Here is a 24,855-nt window from a genome sequence, read left to right as displayed (position 1 = left end):
ATAGGTGGGATTTATATTGCATGAGTATCTACATGCTGCAGACACACCTGTTCTTTTCTGGGTTGCAAATAGTTAATGATCTTAGGGATCCATTGTCAATTGTCACCACATGAAGTTCTATTTTCATTTCTGCATTGGATTTATTTCCAAATTTTTTTTAAATCCACTCAAATGTTCACAATATAAAATACCAGATTTTTTACTGGAAACCTTTAGTAAATTAGATTGAAAATCAAATACAGGGCATTTTAAGGACTTTTCAACCCTATTTTTCAGAATTTTAACTTTTTAGAAACCTCAAGCAAACAGTACTACTTGAAATGGTTAAATGTTGACAAGTATGCGAAGTGTGGATAACATTTTTCTACAGCATTTTCTGTAATGTTTTCAATTGGTGCATTTAAAAAAACTGCACCAAAGTAACACTTGTCTGTGTCTAATCTCTAAGATTTCACAGAATATGGATATTTATTAGTCAAAACAAGTTGTAAAATACAATATTTTTACGCACTTGTTGGCTGAAGAAGAGGAAAAATATTGCATGGACTTGTGAATTATATGTCAGATAAAATATATTCAGACGTGTTTCAGCTTGTTAATTTGACTTTGCAAAGTTCCTTTGACATGCATGTCAGACATAAAAAAACCCACAAACACATTTTAAAAGTATCCAGAGATCACAGAGACATCAACTTATTGTGTGAATTGCAGCAAGGGAACATTTGGATTCTATATAGGCAGCTCTTGTATTGTCTCTGATGCTTAGCAGACACCACATATGATTTACTATGACTTTTATTAAAATAAAAAGCACACTTCAATAAATATCATATCAGACTAGGTATTATCCCAGACATATTTTATTTCTTAGTCTTTGCTGCCTCTTCAAATTTTGGCATAAAATGGGAAGATATAACAGGCTGTAAAGAAAAGGTTACAGAGGGTCTTCAAGTCTGTGATGAGTGAAAAGGCTGCCTCAGTTATTAGTGCTACCTAGACATGCAATAATTGATAGGAATAATCTCATATCCAGGGAAGGTTTGTCACAGCATTTATGGTAAAGGTTTATGAGTAAATTTTTCTTCCACTTCCTTAAACTTGATTTTTCCAACAGATTGTTACTATTCAAACTTTATGGTGTTTTTTAAACTTTGAAATAATTTCTTGTAAGGGTTCCAATGCACAATGTTATTGAGCAGCACTGAACTTCATACCAAGTGCCTAGGAGATCCTGGGAGAAGAGAGACAGAAATCAAGCAGAAGTGAGTGATGCAGAAACCTCTTTTGCGTCTTATTTTGTTCACTTTTGAGGGATCCTCATGCCATTGCCATCCTGCTTACCTGCAGAGTTGCTCAGCTTTCTCTAGGGGCTGTGTAGGACATGCAGGCTGCTGCTTACAGAAAGGGAGGGCTTGGCCAGGTGTCCACTAGAGCCACTAGATCACTCTTCTGCAGCTGGGCAGGGAGAGAGAATATAACAGAAGTCTGGTGGGTTGAGATAAGGACAGCAAGAGATCACTCTGCCATCACTGCCACAGGCAAAACAGACTTGACTTGGAGAAAATTTATTTATTTATTTACCTATCAGATCAGAGTAGAGTCATGAGAAATAAAAACTAAATCTGAGAACACCTTCTCCCTTTCCCTTCCTTCTTCCTGGGCTTAAGTTCACTCCTGAATTCTCTGCCTCCTCCCACCACCATTTACCACACATTGTCTCTGCTGGTGCTTATTCCTCAGGGGGATGACTCCTCACACTATTCCCATGATCCAGCATGGGATCCCTCTCACTAGAGACAGTCCTCAGTGGACTACTCCAATATAAGTCCTTGCCACAGGCTGCAGTTCATCACGGATTCCTTCAGCATGGGTCTCTTTCCATGGGGTGCAGTCCTTCAGGAACAGGCTGCTCCAGTGTGGGTCCCCCATGGGGTCACAAGTCCTGCCAGCAAACCTGCTCCAGTGTGGGCTCCTCTTTCTGTGGGGCCTGACAGAAGCCCCATGAGCTGCCAGCAGGCTTCCCAGGGGGTCACAGCCTCCTTTGAGTTCACCCCCTTACTCAGTATGGAAGTCAGCTTTACACTGTCAATAAATTAAATTAACTTCCCCAAGTTCAGACAGTTTTGCCCATGATGGTAACTGGTGAGTGATCTCTCTCTGTCCTCACCTGGACTCATGAGCCTATATTTTCTCTCCCTGGTCCAGCTGAGGAGGAGAGTGATAGAGAAACTCTGGTGGACACTTGGCATCCAGTCAAGGTCAGGATTTAAACGCAGAAACATACCAATTTGTACAGTAGGACATATCTTTAAATTTAAACCTATTTCATTTAATATTTAGCTTTAACAACAGAGTGATCAGTAGTAGATATGCTGAAGAGCAGACCATCTATGAGATAATATACAAGGAATTTCCTAGCTCATATGAGTAAGTAACTTGTTCTGTACTGTTGTTTTTTGCTTGTAATTTAATATAACTACCAGTCTGCTGTCTCTTTGATTTGGCTTTTGAGAAGAGGCTGAGTTATGTTCCTGCACCTAGTCTGGGACCTTTTCTAGTTTGATGTATTAACCAAAGTGCATAATCTTAAACTGATTATTTGGTGCTGCTGTCAGGTAAAGTAACTTGATACAGTTTATCATGTTAATATATGTTTGATTGCTGGTTTTGTCTTAATTTCAGCATTGAAAAAATAATTTTTCCTGGGTTTATTTAAGAACATAAAATCTCATAAAATGTGTTGTTAAAATTTAATTTCTATTTTCTCTTTGGCTTGATGATACCTGTTGGCAAAGAACTCCACTCTGTAGGAAAAAAACATATCTCTTAATGTCTTGAATCTTGCTCTTTAGTTTTGCTGAAAGTCCAAGGTAAGTTGCTAAAGGACATGGGATATTTTTGTAACTTTGTGTTTATTACATTGACACTCTTCTCTCACAAAATGACTTTTCTGTTTAATAACTCTTGTCACTAATTTTCGTATTTCTTTGAATATATCTCTATTTATGTTATTCAACACAAGAATGGGTTTTAACTTCCCCTATAGCTACCTCAAAGGTAGTGCCTAGTCCAACATACTTATTCAGGATCTTTCAAAAAGAAGACTGAAATCCAGGCAGAAACTCACTGCATTGGAAAACGTGTGTTTGAAATCAGACAATTCCCATCCTTAAGATTGGTCTTTTAATTACAGAGGAAAGTGTAGCCTTCATTGTGAGACTGAACACTGACATTTTGGACAGCTAAGGTTAGGTGAGATCAATCCTGCACACATAATCATACCTGAATCACTATTGTGGAATTTTTGTATCACCCAATATTTTCAGTATCATATACCATACCATTCTTTAAAAAACCCATACAGTTCACTTTTTTCTTTTTTCTTCTTTCCCCCCCCACAACCATTGCATAGAGTCATAGATGATTTAGATTAGATGAGATGTCTGGAGATCATCTAGAACAACTTTCTACTCAAAGCAGACCCAACTTAGGTTAGATTGCTCAGAGCCTGTCTCAGTTAAATGTTGAATATCTCCAAGGATGGATAATCTTCAGCCCCTCCAGACAGCCCTTTCCAGTGTCATTATGAAGATTTTTTCCTTATAACTATTTTATATTTCCCTTGTTGTTATTTGTGTCTCTTGTGTCTCATCCATCCACCGTGCACCACTGAGAAGAGTCTGCATCAATTTCTCTATATCCTTTCATTAAGTAGTTGTAAACAGCAATAATATTTTCTCTTTGCCTTCCTAAGACTGAAAAATCCCACTTCTCTCAGCCTCTTCTTGAACGTCCCTCCTTGCCCTTGCTTCTTAATCGCCTCCATAGCCCTGTGTTGGACTTCCTCCAGTTTGTTGGTGTTGCTTGCACAGAGGAGTCTAGAGCTGGACTCAGCACTTGAGATGATCTTCCCCTCTTAAACCAAAGGGAATAAACACTTCCCTCAACCTGCTGGCTGTGCTTTTGCTAATGCAGCCCCATGTGAGCTTGGCTTTCCAGACTGCAAGAGGTTTGCTGTGCATTCCTAGAGCTGAACGTTGTGAAGCCTGGGTCCTTTTCAGGGTGGGTGCTGTTACTGCAGAACTCATTTATGTAATTCCACTTGTGTCCTCCAGTGTGAAACACTTGACACCATCAGCATGAAATGCTAAGTGCCATTGCTCAGTCACTGGGAGTGGATAATTTCATCCAACAAATGTTAGCTGGTGTGTCTGAGCTCAACATCTGCACTTGCTCTATGGGCAATGAGGGGAGAGAGAAATCTGCAGAGACTGATTCTTCTCACCTATTTTAGACCCTTGTTTTATGAGGAAATTATTCTTATTGGAAGGGTCTGGCACTTTTCCTTGGTTACAGAATACGCCTGGAGAGTTGGCTTAAACTGAACTCCTAAACATTTGATAGATTTTCTTAGGTGAAGCAAATCTTACCCTTACTGCAGGATTTTGCAGTCTTCCCTTGCACGGGCTAGGCAAAACAAGTTTATAAGTAATCTGATGCCCACATGTGCAATTTTTCTGCTGTTACTGTTCTAAATTTTTTTCTGCAAGTTTGACCTCCAGAGTAATCAGGTGTGGTGAGATAGATGAGCCTACTTAAAATTTTATTTTACCAAGCAAAACAGATAAAACTCATCTAATTGCTCTAATAGCCTCATTCATCACCTGACCTTGGTGATCTGATGTTTTCCACTCTATTTCACTCTTGTAATTCTTGTAGGGAAATGGAAACCAGTGCCAAGTCTGTGCAAGAAAAGATCCTCTTCTGGAAAGATGGAACTTTCCCAGAAGGAAAGTCCTTTTCCCCATCTGGAAAGATATGGACCCTTTTTTCCTGCTTCTTGAAAAAATAGTGGCCATTTGGTTGACCAGTGAAGATCGCTGCATCAATATGAGAGCTGTTCAGACATGCCTGGTATCAGACTAGGAAATGGAAGTTGTAGTAGTGCTACTCTGGCTTTACATTCAAATATTTAAATTTAATCATCTATTTTAAAGGATTTTCCTACTTTTATTTTTATCTTTACCAAAGGTATTTATAATGCTTCAATATTTAAAGGAAGTGTTAAATATTTGTTAGCAGAAGAAAGAATAAACTTTCAATTTATGCGAGTGTCTGCCAAATTCAGAACACTAGCTATGTCCTTTGTGGATGAAGAAGGTGAGATGTTCTACATAAGATGGGCCTGTGCTGTCCTGCATCCTTCAGAAGCCTCATACCACTGGCTGAAAATGGAAATACATCAACTCACTAACGAAACTGAACTTAAAAATGTCATAGTCTGAATACTCAAATTCCCCTTTCAGAGGGAACCAAGATGCTTAACCATCTCCTCAGCTGTCAACAGTCCTTTTTAAACCTAAACTTGCAGTTCTCTGTAAGTGGGACAGAATTTTTCTCACCAGAGGACCAGATGGTACTATTGTAAAATTCATCACCAGCTTAAAATGTTCACTGCTGTGCATCAGCACTTTGTTCTTTCAGTCCCTTCTCATGCTCAGTGGTGAGAAACTGTGAGGACATTAGGCTGTGTTGTCTTTAACCTATGGATGATATCCAGGTTTGAACTCTACTTGATATCTGGGTTTGAACTCTAGTGGGGCTCACCTGAGCATTGCCCACAGTCCACAGCTGTTGTCAGAGGCTTTCATCTGCTTGGTGACACGTCAGAGGGCATTGTACTGATCCTCTTTGAGCCACAGGATTTGGGTTTGCTCTTGATCTGAGAGATAAAAATGGTTTTGAAGCAAAAGGTTCCTCAGAGTGTAAATGAACAAGAATACATGGAAATGCACACTTTGCTATAATTTATTCCTGCCTTGAAATAGCTTGAATAATTTATTTAAAGACTGAATAGATGCATACAGTCTATGGGCAGAGTCTCTATCAGCCAAACCCTGCTGAACAAAAAAAATTTCCTCTGGCTAAAATCTTGGGGATGTACAACACAATATACATTGTGAAGCATAAAATAATGAGACTTAGAATAATTAGGTGTGTCAACTGCTTGTTATTTTCACATCTTTAGGTCTCTGTCATGGGTTAGCACTGGCCAGATGTTAATGCACCCATGAATATATGTTTTTTCCTTAACAACTACTGTGGGACGTGATCAGGAACAGAGCAGAGCAGGCTTAAATCTTGAAAACAAAAAAAAAAACAAACCAAAACTTTATTACATTACATAAGAACAGAGACAGAAAAACTCTTAAACACACACAGAGACAGAAATAAAAACTTCTCAGAGCATCTCTTCTCCCAGTTTCCACCCCCCACACATTACTCTTCACAGGCCAAACCTTTGGGTTTTAGATCAAACAATCACCACTCAAAAAAACCCCAAACTAATCTTCAATTCAGCAAGGGAGAGAGGAGTCTCTCTGGCACCACAGACTGTTCCTCAGAAAACACGGGTCCACCCCTTATGTGTTTCCATGTCACCCGTGGCACCGCCCGGAGAAGTCTGACAGGGTGACACTCTCTTTTTCCTATGTCCAGCGCTCTCACCACTGTCCATAGTCTGAAAGCTGCATACAGGGCTCTTTTAAGGATGTTTGCATGCCGAGCTCTCCCCTTTTTCCCCAGGGGCCGAGGTTTTTAAGAGCAGGTCTCCCCTGAGGGCAGAGGGCGCCACCACACCCTCCGCCTCTCTTCTCTGCTCGCTCCACTCTTCAAGTGCCAGTCACTGTAGCAAAAGCAGGGGCAGCTGTATCCACCCAAAATGCAGTTTATGTTCAAAAGAGACTTAAGTTCAGTCCATGGCTGACATTATGCAAGAAAAGTCTAGCTCAGAAAGCTACTCCTCTCATTCTTTGCCCATCGAGTTCCTTCCAATCGTGCTTTATCATCTCAGTCCCAGGCCGCTTCTCTCTCTCCTCCGAAACCACCAGTCATGAGAATCAATGTCTAAGAAAAGTTTCTTTCTGCCAAGCAAGGGTTAACAGTTTCTATCTCTCGGCAGGGCTGCAGGCTCAGGCACTCCCAGGCTGAGCAACCCCCACGTGGCTGGGCACCTTCTCCCGGAGTTTGGGGCTGGAGGGGGGTGAGCACACACAGAAGGCACTTCCACAGTTTTCCACCCCTCCATCCTGGCTGGGGCAGCTCAGTTCCAGTCCTGTCCACTCTCTTCTCCCCCTTGGGGCTCCGGCTTACCTGAGCCGACCACGTGTTTCCCCTCCCCCACCCAGCCTCGTGGCTGGGCAGGGGAAGGAGGCCTGAGACGTCTCTCCGCTTGAACCAGAATCTAAAAAGAGGCCGAACCCCCTTGGAGTCCTGCTTTTAACTCTTTGTGTCCTCAGAGGCGTGTCCAAACCTCCGAGTGACCAATCCAGGTGCCAGCAGAAAACCTGATCACTGATTGGCCTGCCCACATCCCCCTGGAAAAATTGACCTCCCCCCACAACCACTACAGTCTCCAATCTATTATTTAAAATGTTGATTTAAAATGTTGTATTTTTAAAAATCCTTGACCAGTTATTGCTGTTGTGAACTTTTGAAATGAGAAAACAAAAAAGTTTGAGCCCAGTGGAAGACACACAGTGAAAAACTGTCTTGGTTTGGAAAGACAGGTCTGTCAGGGAAAACTGGAGTTTCCTTTGGAATGGAGAATGTAAAAACTCTTCCCTGCAAATTATTACAAGTTTTCAATTAGGAGCTTTCAGGCAAAAATATGGGAATAGGAATAACAGTTCTTTACTAGGAATATTAAAAAATACAAATTTGGTAGTACAAAAAAAACCCCAAGCAAGCGAACAAACAAAAGTCCTAGAAAACTCTGGCAGAGTCACTAATACAACCTGACACCCTGTCGGCCAGGGTGTTGGAAGCAGTCCAAATAAATCCTCCTGGAGTAACAGATGTGGTTCTGCTGGAGTAGAGATGATCCTGTAGACACAGCTCAGTGGTGGTGAGATGAGTCCAGTCTTCTTCTGAGAATCCAGTGGAAAAGAGGCTGTCTGGGGTCCCTGTGTCCCATTTTTGTCTGGGTAGGGAATGGCTGGCTCCTCCCCACTGGGTGGAGCATCTCACAATGGGATGATGCAATGTGTCTGTCACTGGTGAGCCTTAATGGCCCATTAACAGAAGATATCCCCCAGAGGGTGGACAAAGTTGTTGAAAGAGATAAGAAACTCTGCCCCACCTGGTTTTAACAGCTGGTCTATTACCAAAAGGCATCCACCTCCCTTCCCCCTGGAGTTACAAGAGATAAAAAACTAAACCATCTCCCATCTGCTTTCTAGAGATGAAACAGAATACATATTTTTTTGGTTACATAACCCAAGACAAAAGCATACATTCTTTATTTGGAGTGGCAATCTCTTGGCTACTTAAAGTTAAAATGAGAATAAATACTGGACAATATATGCCAGAGACCTGGGGACAGCAAGGAGGTCAGCGGGCAAAGTCAAGCAGTCAGTAGGAAATGAAAATAATTTTTTACTATTATTTTAATGCCAATTAGTCAAAATAAATAAAATTATTAAAAATGCATCATCATTTAGTGTTGCTGTAAAAATAGCAAGGCTCCAGCTAAAGGCAAGAGTTCCACAGCCTGAGTGCTGTCAAAACCAAATGAAATTGAAGGACATGAAGAACAAGAAAAATCAAAGGATTTGTACAGTTTAAGTGCACAATACATCTACAGAGGAGTTAATATAGTTCAGATGTCCCATCTCAAGAGGATGTGATATTAAAAACGAAGAATCACAGGAGGGCAGCAATCATGATCAAATGTGTGGAAGAGCTTTAATATCAGGAACAAATGGTCTAGGATTCATCAGCTTGGAAAAGAGATCATAGAGTGAAGACAGGATGTATGTCTGCAAAGCAATGACTGAAGTAAGCAGGAAATGACTGCTCACTGCCTCTCCACATTACAAGTAGAAAACATCAAGTTAAATGACTGAGTGATAGTTTCAATTAAGGAGAAGATGAGATTTTTTTTTTATCCCTTTCTAGAGAAGCTGTGGAACACACAGGTCTGTGTCAGTGGTGGATGCCAAAAGGTTTACGTAGCTTCTAACTTGAGTAGCCAAACGTGTGGGGAAAGGAAAGAAAGCCCTCAAGGACTATTTAACACATAGATCCCTCTTCTGGAAAGGAGGTTGCTGAGCTGCAGACTGTTGTAGGCTGGAAGGGGAAGCTGGGGAATCATCACTATATGCTTGACCTGCCCTTGGACTCTTCTCTTGGCCTCTGTTACTGGCTGTTGACAGAGTTTGGCCACCAGATCTTTTGTCTGATTCCTGACAGCTTTTCTTAAACCACCACACAGAGACTGGCAGTGCTGTTATACCTATCACTATGGCCTCTGTAAAAGTCCTCAGCAGGAACACTAATTGTGAGTGTGAACCTGCAGTGCTCTCAAAGTAAGCACAGTACTTCTGCACAGCAGATCATTACACTGGGAGTGATATGCATGAAATTATTGAAACAGATTTATGGGCAACTCCAAGACTATCAGTTGTTTACTGAGGACTTTGAGGATCTAAATTTCTTAGTTAATATTGGTCATAATAGGATTCCAGCCACTATAACTTCCTCCAGTTTGTAGCTGAGTTATAGCTGAGTGTCACTTGTTACACCTAATTCACCAGGGTGTTTAGGTGATTTCTAGGTTGTCATGCCAAAGCATCTTCTTTGGTAGTCCTTAGTTAATTTCAAATTGAACAATATCATTTGTCAGTCAAGAAATACAGTACCTCTTCTTTCCTCACATCCTGCACCTCCAGTAATTTTCCTAGTGATACTGTCAATAAAAATGTTTGGCAGAGGCAGCTGCTTTTCAAGGTGTGAATTACATCTTTGGCTTTTACATTATTTCTGCCATCCATAAAGCAAATATGCAAGAGAAAAAAAGCCCCCAGTGTTCCAGTAATCCCAGACTGCATGCATATTTCTACTTCATTTCCCAGCAACTTAAAATCCTAATATTTGCCTTGTGGACTTCAAATTCTGGGTGAAGGAGATCTGGGACGACTGAAAATCCAATCAACTTTAGGATTATGTGTTGGCAAAATGAGCTGGAATCAACTGTTGGGATGCAGAAAAGGCCAATATAAAACAGTTTTAAGGAGAAGAAATCATGGAAAAGGTAAAAATAGGTGAAGACAGGGAAATTGGTTCAGTAGTAGTTTCACAGAGTGGGAGTAGGGGGGTAGTTGTTGAAGATAAATTAAACAGGGGTCCATGAAGACTGAGACACTGTCGTAATAAATTGTTCCTACTGGAGGAGTAATTGAAACGGCTCTGTTAACTTGAGTGGGAATTGGATTAGGGTTTGTAAACTGCTGGAGGAATATTTAAGTTAGCTTTTCACATTAAGTCTTCATGGAGATAAAAATGCTTTAAAAGGAAGATCCTAGAACTTCCACCATTGTGGACAATAATGTTCAACCATTTGAATTAGTTTCAGATTACTTGAACTACCACTGCTGAAATATAGAAATATCTAATTCCTCTGAAAAATACTTCAGTTGTTATATTAAATATGTGGATTTCTCTATTTTTCCTCAAGCATCAAGGCCAAAACCAGCCAGTGCATTTTACTTTATGAAAAAGATGCTTCACTTACAAATGGTGAAGCAATAATTCTAAAATTGTCATATCAGATAAATATTCAGTAGGTCCCAATCCTAGACCTGCACCCTTGGAAAAAGCTTGCCATTGTTAGTGCAGCCATTTAGGTGCACAGTGTTGTTCTTATTAGCCTTGTATCTGCTAATAAGATAAAAGGTCATTCCCAATATTTTTGACCAATTTCTAGAAATGTCAAAGTGTTGCCAAGTGCCTTCCCTGAGTGGGTGCTCTAGGGGCAGATGGGACAGAAAGGACAGCACTGGCACAGAGCTGATGAGCGTGACAGCAGAAGATTTAAGTTAGATGAACAGTTGCAGCAGGAGGGATGTCTTAATCATTTGTAGACACTGGGCACCAGTTGGGTTTTTTTCCTCAGGCTTTAATAAGATTGTAAAGCCAGGGCCAGAGAAAGACAGGCAGCAGGGTCACATTTTATCCAGCTACCATATTTGAAGTGAGTTCCAGTTGACAAGTGGGTTTTGATTTTATCCTTTTGGAGACCTAGTTCACTATTAGAACACCCCTTACTTCAACACCATGTCCACCTGGCTATGCATTCTAAATAAGCCTTGTCAGCTTGGTGTACACCATCTAAGAACCATGCAGACACATCTCTGTTAAAAGGAAAAAAAGTTGTGCTAGCAGACATTTAAAGTGCTCTGTTAGCTGAGGACCAATGACCCTTAAAATTAAAGGCAAGACTCTTGTCCCTTTAAGAGAAAGCTAATAACTTGCAGCCATTTCTTTGTGTTTTGATGAAACTGTGTCTACAAATGTTCTTTGTTAACAAAACAACACTGGATCACAGAAAAGATGTATACACAGAATAATGAGAAAATTTTAGCAGTGTCATTGCTAATTGAAATATAACTAATGCAAATGAAAGGCCACTTCATGTTTTCTGAACCCATTGGCCCACAAAACTACTCTGCTGATTCTCCACTACTTCCATTCAGCTTCAGAGAGGGAGCCTGTGTGTATACACAGTCTTCCTCTAAAGGACTGAGCAAGGTAGGTTAGATGCATGTTAAATCAAACAAAAGGAAGTGGCATTGTGGCAAACCCCAGACATTTATTCTGTGAGCCATCCCTGTCTTCACAGAGGTGTGGAGCTGCATCAGCTTAGATTCACCTGATGTGAAGGTGAAAATAGAGGACACATATAAAAATCTGTGGAAGAGATTTACTTGTAGGCACTCTCAATAAAAATGTAGTGGAGAGCATGCTTTTACATGGTTGCAACAGGGGGACAGAGCAGAAAAACACACAAAACTTCTCATCTAATAGAGATGAGAGATAAAAGACGGAGTGAACACTTCAAGAATACAGGGAAATTTGTTTTGTTGGGTTTTTTTGAGGATGAGGGTGGACTTGGGAGTTGTAACAAAATACACAGTTCTTTTTAAACTAATTTCTTTGGGTTTCCTATTCCTTTTTGGATGTCCTCTTCCAATTGCCCCCCATCAAGGAGTGAAGAGATTTTTTTTTTTAACCCATGGGTCTGTCAAAACTGTATCCAAACTCCTGAGGCAGCAAGTAACCTGGCATCATTTGGCATTCCAGCTGATTCTAGGAGGTGGAAGTAAAGAGGTGTATGAATCTGAAAAGCACACTGATTTTTTTTACCCTCAAAACATTTCCATAGTGTTGAATTATGGTTCAGGCCAGTTTGTAAGTTATATGAGACAGTTTGCTGATCCCTAGATATGAGACTCCAGGGGGATAAAGCCAGACTCCAAAACAATCATTCAAAAATCCAGTCAGAAGAAGGATGAATATGATACTTTTGGGGATGGTGGCCTGTGGAGGGAAGAAAAGGAATTTTAAATGGGAAATTACTCAGAAGACCATAAAAATGAGCAAAGCAAAAAGCAAAAAAAAAGACAACTTTTTTGCATTATGGAAAAATATTTTCTGCTGCAAGACTTTGCAAAATAAAAAGGTATCTGTCTTTTTAGCTCATTCTTTCCTGAATTTCAGATGCCCCTGCCAGAGTGTGGCAGAGCTAAATGCATGTGCTTCCTGCTTGTCACAAAGATCCTTGCTTCACTTGACAGTAGCAGTGTCACCAAAGATCTGTGTTAAAGGCTTGCTTCAGTAGTTCACCAAACAGATACAGATTTGGTGAAAAATAAGCATATCTTGGTAGTAAAACAGGCAGAGGCATTGAAGATATCTGCATGGCTACATCTAATGAACCTACAGATTTGCTTCATGACCTCAAAGCCTGAAGTTCATGAGTTTAGGGGTTACAAATATGCATATATTTTTTATGCATATATTTTTTATGCATATATTTTTTATGCATATTTTGGCCAAATAACAGCTGGATGTGGATTAAAGTGACCATTCATGTGCTTGGTCATCTCCACATGTAGTTAGTGAAATTAAGGATTGGTTTTCAGTGATATGCCTGCATTGTGCATGCACATTTCTGTGCTGAAAACATCTGAAAATTGGGCCCATGACCTCTTTGCCAATATTTCTATTGGGAATATGGTGAAATTGTTTCTTCAGTAAACACCCAATGATATTGTAAAGCTAAATGAATTCCTTTGGAAAGCACACTAAAATCCTTGGAAAGAGAGTATAGTGTAAGTACAAAGTACTTTTTTGTACAGGCTCTATCCTCTATCTGTATATAGGCTCACGTTCCTCCATCTTATGTGTACAGCTGAAATAGTTGTTTAATATCAATCTTATTAAGGAAAAGCCTGCAAAACAGTCTATGTGCTGTATGGTATGATCATCACTGATGTAACAGCACTGGTGTGTGAGGTCCCATGTGCTGAGTGCCTTCATAGGAAAAAATCCCCCAAAATGGGAACACAACTAGAACACAGGTGACAATTTTATTTATGAATGTCTACATCTGCTATAGGTACCTTGAACCTTGCAATAATGTAGATTTTTTGCACAGAGAAGAGGGATGTGAAAAATGTTTGCTTGTTTTTTGTTTATTTACATCAATTATTTATATAATCAAACACTATCAATTTGGAAACTGTCTGATGTAGGCCAGAGAACCTAAAGGAGCAGCCAAATAACTTCTCCCCGTAACTCCAGAAGTATACTATAATTGCAACACCAGATCATCACTTGAGCTTCATCTCTTTGGACATTATCCATGGACTGGCACAGGAAATGAGCTGTGCTTCAGTGGGCTCCAGTGTGTCAGAGTGATGGTCTCCTCAAAGTACAGCTGAAAATGGGAATGGGATTTTTGAGCTGTTAAGGGGAGAGGTGAGTTAGGGAGCCAACTTCTGTCGAACTCTCGCTGAAAGTTTCCTTAATAGATGTGTGTATCTGGGTGACTGAATCCATCCCTGACATCCTGGCTGCACATCGAATCCTGCGCTCCGTTCTGGCCACCTCACTACAAGAAAGACACGGAGGTGTGGGAACATGTCCAGAGGACAACGAAGCTGGGGAAGGGCCTGGAGCACAAGCAGCAGAGGGATCTGGGGACGTTTAGCCTGGAGAAAAGAAGGCTCAGGACAGAGCTTCTCACTCTCCACAACTACATGAAAGGAGGCTGTAGCAAGGTGGGGATCAGTCTCTTCTCCTGAGTAACGAGCAACAAGATCAGAGGAAATGGCCTCAAACTGTGCCAAGGGAGATTTGGACTGGATATCAGAAAAAAACTTCTTCATTCACAGGAATGGTAGGCATTTGAATATGTTTCCCAGAGAAGTGGTGGAATCACCACCCCTAGAAGTGTTAGAAAGATGTGGATGTGGCACTTGGAGACACACGTTAGCATTGAACAGCAGGGGTTAGCAGTTGGACCTAATGATCTTATGGGTCTTTTCCAACATTAACAGCTCTGTGATTCTATGATCCCTACAAGCCTGATTTTAAAAAATGCTATATCAACTTCTGCATCTATGGAGGTTTGTATTTACTTAGCCTAAATATTGTTATCATGAGCTAAACAGGGACATAAAAACCCAACTCATTTCTTATCTACACTAAAGTACCATAAACACATTTGACATGGTGTACTTTAAAAAATAAAAAAAAAATAGCAAAAACCATCCATCTAGAAGCCAGGCTTTCTGTGCAGGACTCTCTTTGGCTTCAGTGCAGCTACCTGCCAGGCCGATTCCAGATCTCAAGCAGTCTAGTGAATTGTGACAGACTGGCGTCAGTCCTGTATTCCTATCTTATGAAACATTTCCAATGGAATATTTTAATTAAGATCAGCTTTGCTGGCATCAGAAAACTCATAACCTTCCCACAATCAAATATCAGCTGGAGAAAGCAGTAACCAGTTGACCACAGAGTTGTTTAGCTTCAAACCAAGGTGGGAACCTGCTCTGGTTTGTTAGACAGTGTCTAGTTGCTGTCCTGCTCCTGAGGCTCAGCTCTGACTCCTCAGTAAGAAAACAATAATGTAAGAAACCACCCATGTATCTTTTCCACAAATATTCAACTCGCTCCCTGGATTCAGATGGATTTTCTGATATTAAACAAGTAAATTTGTAATGGAATATGGAAGTAAAATTAATCAAAACCAGAGCTGTTCAAGAAATTCAGTGTCTGCACTGATTTATTATTATTGTTTTCCCCATAGATTTCAGTCACTGAGCACTATGTCCAGATTGCCATGTCATAAGCGTTCACTGGATCCCTGCACAGGCTGTCTGAGGAAACCAGGACATTTTTTAAAAAGATGCAGAATGTGGTCATTTAATTTTTTTCAGCTTATAGATTTCAGGGTACTTAAAGTTCCTTTGAAATGGAGCAGTTGTCCAGGCAGATACAGTGGCCAATCACCACTTCTCCTGTTAATTTGCATATAATGAGTCTATTGTTCATCAGGGATTAGCATCCAGAGACTGCTGGCTGCTCAGGCTGCTCTTTGACAGATTACTTGGACCTGTCATGACTCTTTAAGGATCCCTGCTAAGAGGCAGAGTAAATTACCCTCTGCTGAGCTCTGTGCTGCTGTGGCTAGGCTGTGGTTTATTTAAATCGAGTCCAGCCATTACCACACCGCACGGCAGCCTGTGCTGCAAGCACAGAGAAGTTTTGTGCCGCTCGGAGTGTGGGGCTCCCAGGGCTCCTCAAGGATTCCTCTGGGCTTGACTCCTGCATGGCAGGCAGATCCATGGGGCTGGTCATGGTCACAGGCCCTGAGGGAAGTCAGTGTCCTTGGCTGTCCCTTCTTAGTGTCTGGTCATGGCCAGGAGGGACCCCTGTGAGGGATCAGCTAAGCATCTTCAGCACACTAAGGAGAACACAGAGTGGTGGAGAGCTATCAAGAGCAGTAGGTGGACACATTTTGACTCCTCTCCTGGTGTAGTAATAGGAGCTATCAAATGAAGCTAGCATCCTGATGGGTCCAGAACAAAGGGCACCAGCTGATTGTTCAGGGTGTGAGGGAGCTGGGGAAGTCCTTGCCACCAGAGACTAAGAATGTATTTCCCATGAGTTCAAGGAGAAGCTGGATCTATTCAAGAAAAAAAAAATTGAAGCTATAGAGACAGCAACTCTTCCTCAGCAAGGTCCCTAGCTATCAGATACTGAAGGCTGTGAGAATGTTTGAGCCTGTAAAACTAGATCCTTGTGCTGCTCCTATGCTCTTCCTCAGAAACCTGCAAAATCTCCATCTGTGGCTGATGGAGACAAGGCACTGGGCTGGACTTGGCATCCACCCAGAATGATTATTCCCCCATTTGTCACAGATGAGCCTCTTGCTCCCACACACTTCCAAGCCACATGCTAGCCTACTGCAGGCCTCTCAGTTAATTCAGGTATTTGTACATGTTTTCCACATTACAAATTAAGAGAGAGATTTACCAAGGTACATTGGTCACTTCATAATACCAGCGTTGCAGAGTTGCCGCCATTTAAGAAGCATTGGCTGATGCTTTTTGGAGAATCTTCTGTACAAATAGATCTACTTCTCAAAGTTGAACTATAAAAGGAATTTAATACTAAGTCTACCAAGTTTCAAACTAGTCAAAATATACTGTTGGTACTGGTTTTGGGGTCCCCACACAGAGAACCTATATGTAGTTTAATTACTCTGAAATGTCATAAGCAATGCCAGTGAACAAAGCTACATTAATCTGGAATTAGCCCTAAAAGGATAAAGTACTTTGAGGAGAAAAAAAAATGTTATAGTAATGTTGGTATTATCTTAGAACCAAACCTTCTGAATCTAGGACATGTAAAGTTAAATTTAGACAAAGTAATCTTATACTTAAAAAATTAATCTAGTCAAATAAAGACAAACGAATACATACTTAAGACAACTGAATGTTCATAACAATCTTACTAAAACAAACCTTTAGCCTAAATTTGAAGAGAAAAAGTGTGATTAAAGAAAAGTGATTGCATCTATAAAAATTAATTTAATCTAATTTGTAACTATGTGCTTTCTGACTGCAGGGAAGGCCAAGGTACTAGAAAGTTATATAACATTTTAGCTAGAGGTAGGATGAAACTTGCTGTCATCTTAACTCAGGGGCTGAAAGCCTGAGGTGCCAGAGGAACACCCTGAGAGTCCCAGGATCCTGAAGAGATTCACACAAGCACATGGAGTTCTATCTCTCTTGTAATCTAGCCTGAGGTTTGAAGCCAGTCTGGGTACTGCTGCAGACTGCAGTGGTTATCTAACCCTTCATGGACCGATTCACGCTCTCTGAGGCTGCACCGCTGGGACACAGCCGATCCCAAGGGACAGCAGCAGCAGGCTGTGTGCAGAGCTGGCACATAAGGACAGGCAGGAAGGACTCCAGCAAGAACACAAGTGCTGTCAGGGACGTATATGGCTTTTATGAAATTATTTTTAATAGAAATTCACTTAGGTAGTGAACAGGAGTTTTTACTAGTTTTCAAGAACTAAAATATTCTTTTCTGTACTGGTTCACAGCCTATCTCTGTGCTAGGCTGATTTTGAAGCTGTGACATTCAGACTGTGGATTTGAAATTGCTAACGTATCATGGTAAGAAACATCTTCAGAAGGGAAATTTTAAAACTGAAAGCTTTCAAAACAGATAGTAGCCTAGGTGCTATATCTATAACAATATGCTATATTTTTAGGGTCGTAATAATATTATGCAAGCATTATTAGAGAGACCTTAATCTGAGTTTCCAGTACCTGAATTCTGAGCCAGGGATAAAACTGAATTTTTTGATGAAAATTTTTCCTTTAATGGGAATGTTTTGATCATCTGCTGGCACTGCCTCTGAGCCTCCAACTTCTCTAGTCCTAAATACCAAGCCGTGTTTGCAAAGGCATCAGACAGACGAAGAGGATGAGCAAGGCTTTGTGCCAGCTGTTTAACCTGCCCTTCCAGCTTCACCCCTCATTGCTGGTTGCCCATCCATCTGCAAACATTAAGCAAAGGATTTCTGAGCCTGTATTTCAGCTTCGGGCGCCTGGTCCTTCTGAGGCTGGAGCGTCTCCTTCACAAATGAATAAATGCTGCTCCCTGCTGGAAACTCTCGGTACGTTGAAGTCTGCTGGCATTTTCCTTATGAAAAGAAGCTGGTGGAAAATGCAAATAGCTATAAAAAACCAGTCCTTCAGGGGGCAAACTCTCCGAGGATTAATGTTACTGCAGTGCTGCTGGATCTCTCACTGTCCCTCCCGGGCTGCTCTTCAGCATCCACAAGCACTGGGGCAGCATCTACCAAGGACTTGGCATCACAAGAGAGGAACGAGAGAAGCCAGACAGAGAGCTGGCAGCTGCTCTTGTCTCTGGGGTGAAATCCAACAGGCTTGCACACCTCCAAAGGCAGATCTGTTCCTATTGACTTGGTGCACAGGGAGCCACCTCACCTCGAGAACCGAGGAACTCCCCGCTGCCTATCTGGTACCAAGCACAGAAGTGCAGAGGAGCAGGCCAAGAGGAAGTGTTTCTTCTGTGACTGATGCACCTTGACAGCAATGATGATCCTGTTCCCTAAAATATTCAAAGCACACCCACCCATGTCTGTGGAGGCCATGTGGTGGATGTCACTGAGAGGAGACCCTGCCACAGGAGATAGCAGATCTGATTTGCAAGAGGTGAGCTAGCTTGACAAGCAAATCCATTTCATGCAGGTTAATTTAAGTAAAAAATATATTCAGATGCTCTACTGGATTAGGCTAAATTCTGAACATCTCTTCCAACCCTCTTGACTAAGCTTCAAATAAGGTGCTAGGAGCAGCTGTGTCTAGTTCCTCATGGGAAGGTCCAGTGTGCTATGACACTTTCACAACAGAGACATCCTTATTAATCTGAATCCAGGAGCTCTCAGGTCTGGGAGATGTTACATCCCATTGCTCACAGTATTCTCATCTCACCTCTCCATTGTTGCTGCTCTGCACAAGGGCTGTGGTGCCAGTATGTTTGGGTGAGTTCACACATCCAAACTGAAGAACTGAAAAGACTGGGAGAACTCTTCCTGAGCAGAGTGTGTGAACGAAGGTGTTAATTTAGCAGGGTGTATAGTGCAGTGCAGTAGTCAACATCAGCTAAGGATAAAGAAATTTGCAAAGGCAATGATGTTTCAAGGACTAAGAAGCACATCAGAGTACAACACATTTCAGCAGAAGGTGACCAGAACAACCCCAATCTAACTTTTCTATCGTTCAACTTCCTTTTCACTCCTACTTTGGTCTGACGTGTGTATGTTTTCAGCCTTCACCTCTAGTAATCATTGCGTCAATCTTTGCCTCTACTCCTTCCTCAGTTGTGGTTTCTGAATTATTGAGACTTTTTTTTTTGCAACAACATACAATGATTTCTTTATAAATACTGTATTTACTAAGGCCTTAAGCCAGTACTTGGTGATGTTGGTGGGATTCAGTCCACTGATTTCAGAGGACTTTGGAACACGCTTTCTCTGTGAAATAAAATACTAGTTTCATTTCTTAACCCTTTTCCTAAGTGGTGGAATATCAGCATGGAAGCCAATATGTTCCCAACTGCAAGCTTTGCCTAGTTGGTTCCCACAATAAAACCTGGAGAAGACATACCCCATTGAAGGGAAGGCGGCCAAGGCAGTATGGAAGAAAGCTGAGGTTCTGTTTTTCCAGTTTTGTGGGAAGCAAATGATAATTGTTGTTAGTTTCAGGCCAGAGTTACAGCTCCTGTGCTGGGTCTCAGTCCCTGGTTCCTCTGAGGTCAGTTTGGAAAGGATGAATCAGAGGTGAGATCCAATGATGCATTAAGAGTTTTCCCAGCAAAAACAGATTTAGAGAAACAAGCAAAACCAAATCTACTCAGTTAATGTTCTTTCCTGAAGCCCAAGAAAAGACCAGGACAAAAAAATAAAGAGAAGTAGGTGTATCATTGCGCTACTGTACCCTGAAACTACAAAATAACAGGACTGAGCATGTGGTACTCCTTTCTGTCTTTCACCTAAGCCTTTTGTTTCTCTCTGAAACTTATCTTTTGCTCTGTGAAACCCTTTCTGTGGGCATTCATGTATTCTCTGCCCTCTTCACGAGGCTGCCATTCCGCATGGGTGCTGTTTGCAGTTGTTTCTCTTGTTCACGCCATTTCTGTAATTTCTGTTCTCTTAACCATTTCCCAGTCAGTCCTGCTCTAAGCCCTTTTCCCCTGCTATAATATTCTTCTTCTCATTCCCTGTGTAACTCCTGGTTCTCATTCCTGGTAACTTCTTTTCTACATGGGACCAGAAATTCTCCAGAAAGTCGTATGAACCATATCCACAAATGGATTATATTAGGCAGGCTCTACCTGCAACTTTAACATTAATTTTCCATTAGAGAGAGCAAAGTCTGTGGAATAGATAAGGTTTCTGCATCTGGAAAGTAATTTCTTATGTCTTTAATGTCTCTGTCCAGTTTTATTTGGGGTTTTGTCTTCAATGTAACACCCCTCAGTGCAACATTGAGCATTTTTATGTTTTTCCTTCTTAATGTGCAACAGCATTTTTTTATTGGTAAGAGGTAAAGTGATTACTGATTGACTCAAACAGAAATGATAATTGACTCAAACAGAATATAGACAAGAAGGGGTTGTCTGCTTTTTCTTCTTTTTTTTCACTTGCAGTTTAATGAAGCACATAAGATTGATTACAGATTTAATCAATTTTGAAAAATACGACATCAAATAAAATGTTAAAACCTCACTGTTAAATAAAATCACTCAAAAAATCTTCAAGGAGAAATATATGTTTGGCTGATAGCTCTTAACATGACATCAATGCCACTCAGTCTGAGCTGTTTCCTGTTTCATTTGCAGCAACTAAAACACATCAAAATGAAAAACAATGCAAAAAAAGTACAATAATAGAGCTGCAGAGAAATCTTCTTTTTCTTTTTTTTTTTTTTAAGAACAGTAGGGTGGTGTGGAAATTGTGATGTTCCAGAACTAATACTCACAGTAGGGAAAAGAGAAAGTTCACAAACTTCAGTCAGTATTAAATGCTCAAGAAATGAGATATTAGAGGTGGTGGTATGGGACAGGACCTTCTGAACACAACAATAAATCACTTTTGTTGAGGTAAGGTTGTTTCTCCTGTGTTTTAGTAGGATTTGAGACAACAGCAAAGCAGGTCTGTGCTGACAGCCATATTAATGCTTTTGGTATGTTTTGAGTTCCACCATTGAACATCCAGCCTCCTACATCCAACATCAGAAATTATTTCTAAATTATATATAACACTATTTTTCTGTTCCGAATTAGAAGTTAAGCCTTGCTGTAGAGGTGGGACCTGGTGCCCACTAGAGAGGGCAAGAGGATACTGATCACTTTTCTGACCCTTCTTTTTCCCTGTGAAATGCAGCAGCTCCTGCCAAGCTGAGGAGAGCTGTGAGCTGTACATTTCACAGCTGCTTTTGTAAATGCTTTGGTTTCTAGATCCACGGAGCTGCTCTGCAGTAAAGAAGGGCTCCTCAAAATGGTCTGCAGCTACTACCTAATGGGGTGATCAGAGGGGTGGCAGACAAAGGGACAGAGGCAGCTCTCACAACTTGAAACAGAGCATATTGTGGCTATATATGTAAGGAAAAACATTCTTCATATGTGGTTCAGTGGTCAAACACTGGAAGCAGCTGGGAATGTTGATCTTCAGAACTCATCTGGACATGATCCTGAGCAGCCTAATCTAACTTTGAAGTCAGCAATTCCTTCAGGAAGATCTTAGCCAAAAAGCCTCAAGAGGTCACTAGAATTTAATACAAATTCTATAACTTCATTATTATGTCATATATCCTATATAACCCAGGCATTCACTATAAGTACCTCTACCTGATCTATCAATCACAAGCAATAGTAAGGAGGAAAGAGATCAGATTAAAGTACAAGATGAAGGAAGCAACACAGACACAACTTTGGTTCTGAAATGCTTTTCATTGACTTCTCAGAAGAAATTGGGAGTAGACTTCAGGATAAGAGATTCTACAGCAGTGCAAATACTTAGTGACCATGTAATCATGAATTATGGCAAAGGATGACTTCAAATATTGAGCTGTTTTCTCTCACAGTAGCATTGGTGAAGGGACAGAAGCATTGGTGAAGGGACAGAAGAAAGACCTTGTATTCCTGAAGTGAAACATAACTCAGAGGAGAATATATCCAAAGTAAAACATCAAGATAAGGATCATAAATTTTTGTGTGTTATCTATTCATATGATTCAAGCACAGGATACTGCCTGCTTGTATTGATGAAAGTAGTTGATGAAATGAACTGTTTTGGCTTGGATGATAGGAAAGACCAGGAAGCCCCCTCTACAGAAGGTTTGTGAAACAACTGAGAATATAAATAAAAAGGGACTGCCAGAAGTATTGAAGAGATTCATCCTACATTTTTGTGAAGATTAGTGGAAAATCTAAGATGTTTTCTTTATTCTTTCTCAAAGTAAGAAGTGATTAATAAAAGCTGAAGAACAGCCCTCAGAAATGTGTGAGCACATATGTGTATCACATAAATTAAGAACTCCATTCTGTGGCTTAATATAAGCTGTGCAGAAAACAAAAAGTTGGGAAAATTGCACTGCTAACATGGGTATTCTTTTTTGCATGTTACTACATTTTTTTAATTCCTTTTCTTTTCCTCCTTTTTTCTTTTTCTTGTTCCTCACACTGCTAGGATCACTGTTTTCTTAATACATAATTTGGCAATTTCCTTTTGTAGCATTTCAAGAACACTATTTTGCTGCCTTCTCAGTGTTCAAAGTGCAGGACTGCAGTTCAATATGTCCCTGAATTCTTCCTAACTTTATACAAAGGCAAGAGTAATGAACGTAGATACAAGGTTTAATTTTTCATGTCCATTAACACTTTATTGGCATTATTTTTTTGGTCAGTTCTGTAACAATGATTGTGCTGGGACTGGATTATAATTAACCTGAGAAAGTATAAAACTGAAACTCCAACAATCCAGTATGAGTTAGACTAGTTAAATTGATTAAAATTAATAGGAGATGCTCTGACATCTAACTTCCTACTCACCACCATCACCTCCTTCCATCACACAGGTACTTTCTCTTAGTAAGAGTTCGCATTTTTGTTTTTCTTTTAGCAGTGTTTATCTTAAGGATCTCTGGGGTTCTCTGTCTACTTGCATCTCACAAATGGTATAGCAGGGTTATAAGGGCTTTGTCATGTAATTGGCCAGTATGGTATTGTAAATAAGTATAACTAATTCTCTGGACAAATAGATGTTCTATAGCATTAGATGCACTTGAGTGCAAATAAAGAATTTGATTATGTTTCTCCCTCCTGCCTGTGAAAAATAGTTCCCTTAAGTCTTTTATCTAATATGATATGGCTTAAGTGCTGAGGCTCCTGGTAATTGCCTTGCAGGACTGTTCCTCATCTAAGAGACATCTGCAACCCATGATTCACCAGCAGTCTACTGAGAATTCCTTTACACTAATTTCCATCCCCAGCTCCTAATTTGTCTCTCAGCTACTCTAAGCAGTATCTTTCAATTTTTCATTTCTCCAAGGAAATTCATCAAATACACTCGTGCACAAGGGTAGGAGCCAGCCAACTGCTCATACAAAGGCATCTCAGAGGCCACTTTGGATGTCTCTCCATGATCCTTTGCTGAGAAATCACTGCTACTAGAGGCAGTACTTGGGCTATGCATGTCAGCTTAGGTGTAGATACACCTGCAGCATGGGAGAAAGGGGCTACAGCAGGACTAGTCATAAAAAGTTGTGAGACATTCAGCATAAGCCTCTGCCTCTCAGCACTTGCTTGGAAGAATGTTGCATAGGTTTGAACTCTAGGTTTGAGACTGGATCATCTCTTTGTCAAGTAAGAGAATAATCCAAGGACCTTCTGTTCATCCTTTCTGCATTTCACACTAGGCACAGGGAGAAAACATCCAGTTTGTGTTTGGCATTTACAAGCTAGTGCTTGTGCAGAAGAATTAGGGAGGCTGGAAGGAGTTCTTTGCTGCCTGTGGCTCTCATTTCTATTGCATTGCTTCAAGAGGTGCAGAAATTGCCAATCACTGAAGTGAACTGAGAAAAAAATAAGTAAGTAATATTATATATTAGATATGCTTAATAAAATGAAAGGCATCTGTCATTTTGCATTCAAGTTCTGCATTTCCCAAGAAATTAATAAATAACTAATATGAAACTGAAGCAAAGGCAGTACAGAAGCCCTGTTTCTATTGACAAAGATGTCTGTATTAAAAGCATTTTTTTCTGAGCTGACATTAGGCTAATTCCCTCCTCTCCATTCCTAATAGATTGAATGCTAGGAGTCAAATGCCACTTGACCTTGTAAAAATTGGATCACCCATTTGAAGAAAACAAAATCTAGCAGAGTCCTTCTGATATAAGCAAATAAGGCTCTGATACAAATACATAAGTAGACTACCTCTCCCTGCTAAACTGATGTTCCATGGTGCTGCTTTACAGAAATACTGAGGCAGCCTTTTCTGTAACAATCATTTAACCTAAAAGAGCGTAAGATAGTCGGAGCACTCAATAGCAGCCTCTGCTTCTGCCTGTTCTCAGGGGATTGAACAGAAGCAATTTGTTTTATGGGACATGGCATGTCTCCTGCCCTGCTCATGCAAAGAATTGGCCTTTTGTACAGCCCCTCTGTGCGTGCTCAGTGCCAGCAGATTGCCTTTCTTGGCACACACGGGCGTTTCAGAGGGAATGTACACGGCTCTGTTTCGCCTGACAGACATTTTATTCATGTAGGGCTGATTTGCCTCATTAGCCATCAGTCCAAGAAAGTGTGATACATCAGAGTCCTGGCTCCAAGTTAACCCAGGGACACTGTTATCCAGAGGCAGCTTCTTGTGAAATATCCTCTCGGCCCCTTTTCCTCTGCAGA

At 40.7% G+C, this 24,855-nt stretch overlaps 1 protein-coding gene across 1 annotated transcript in view; it reads right to left on the bottom strand.

Annotated features, from left to right (window-relative positions):
• Window positions 1-816: 816 nt before the first annotated feature.
• Window positions 817-24,855, bottom strand: part of TMEM74 (transmembrane protein 74) — a 42,286-nt gene continuing 18,247 nt past the window's right edge. The window contains exons 2-4 of the transcript XR_010083808.1: window positions 5,608-5,722; window positions 1,342-1,455; window positions 817-1,231 (exon numbers count right to left, since the gene is read on the bottom strand). The gene's annotated coding sequence lies outside the window, so the exon portion shown is untranslated. The remainder of the gene's footprint in view (window positions 1,232-1,341; window positions 1,456-5,607; window positions 5,723-24,855) is intronic.

The sequence above is a fragment of the Prinia subflava genome, chromosome 1 (genome assembly GCF_021018805.1).
Source record: "Prinia subflava isolate CZ2003 ecotype Zambia chromosome 1, Cam_Psub_1.2, whole genome shotgun sequence".
Taxonomy (NCBI): Eukaryota; Metazoa; Chordata; class Aves; order Passeriformes; family Cisticolidae; genus Prinia; species Prinia subflava.
The sequence above is the reverse complement of the archived record's forward strand: the minus strand, read 5'-3'. Positions and strand labels throughout refer to the sequence as shown.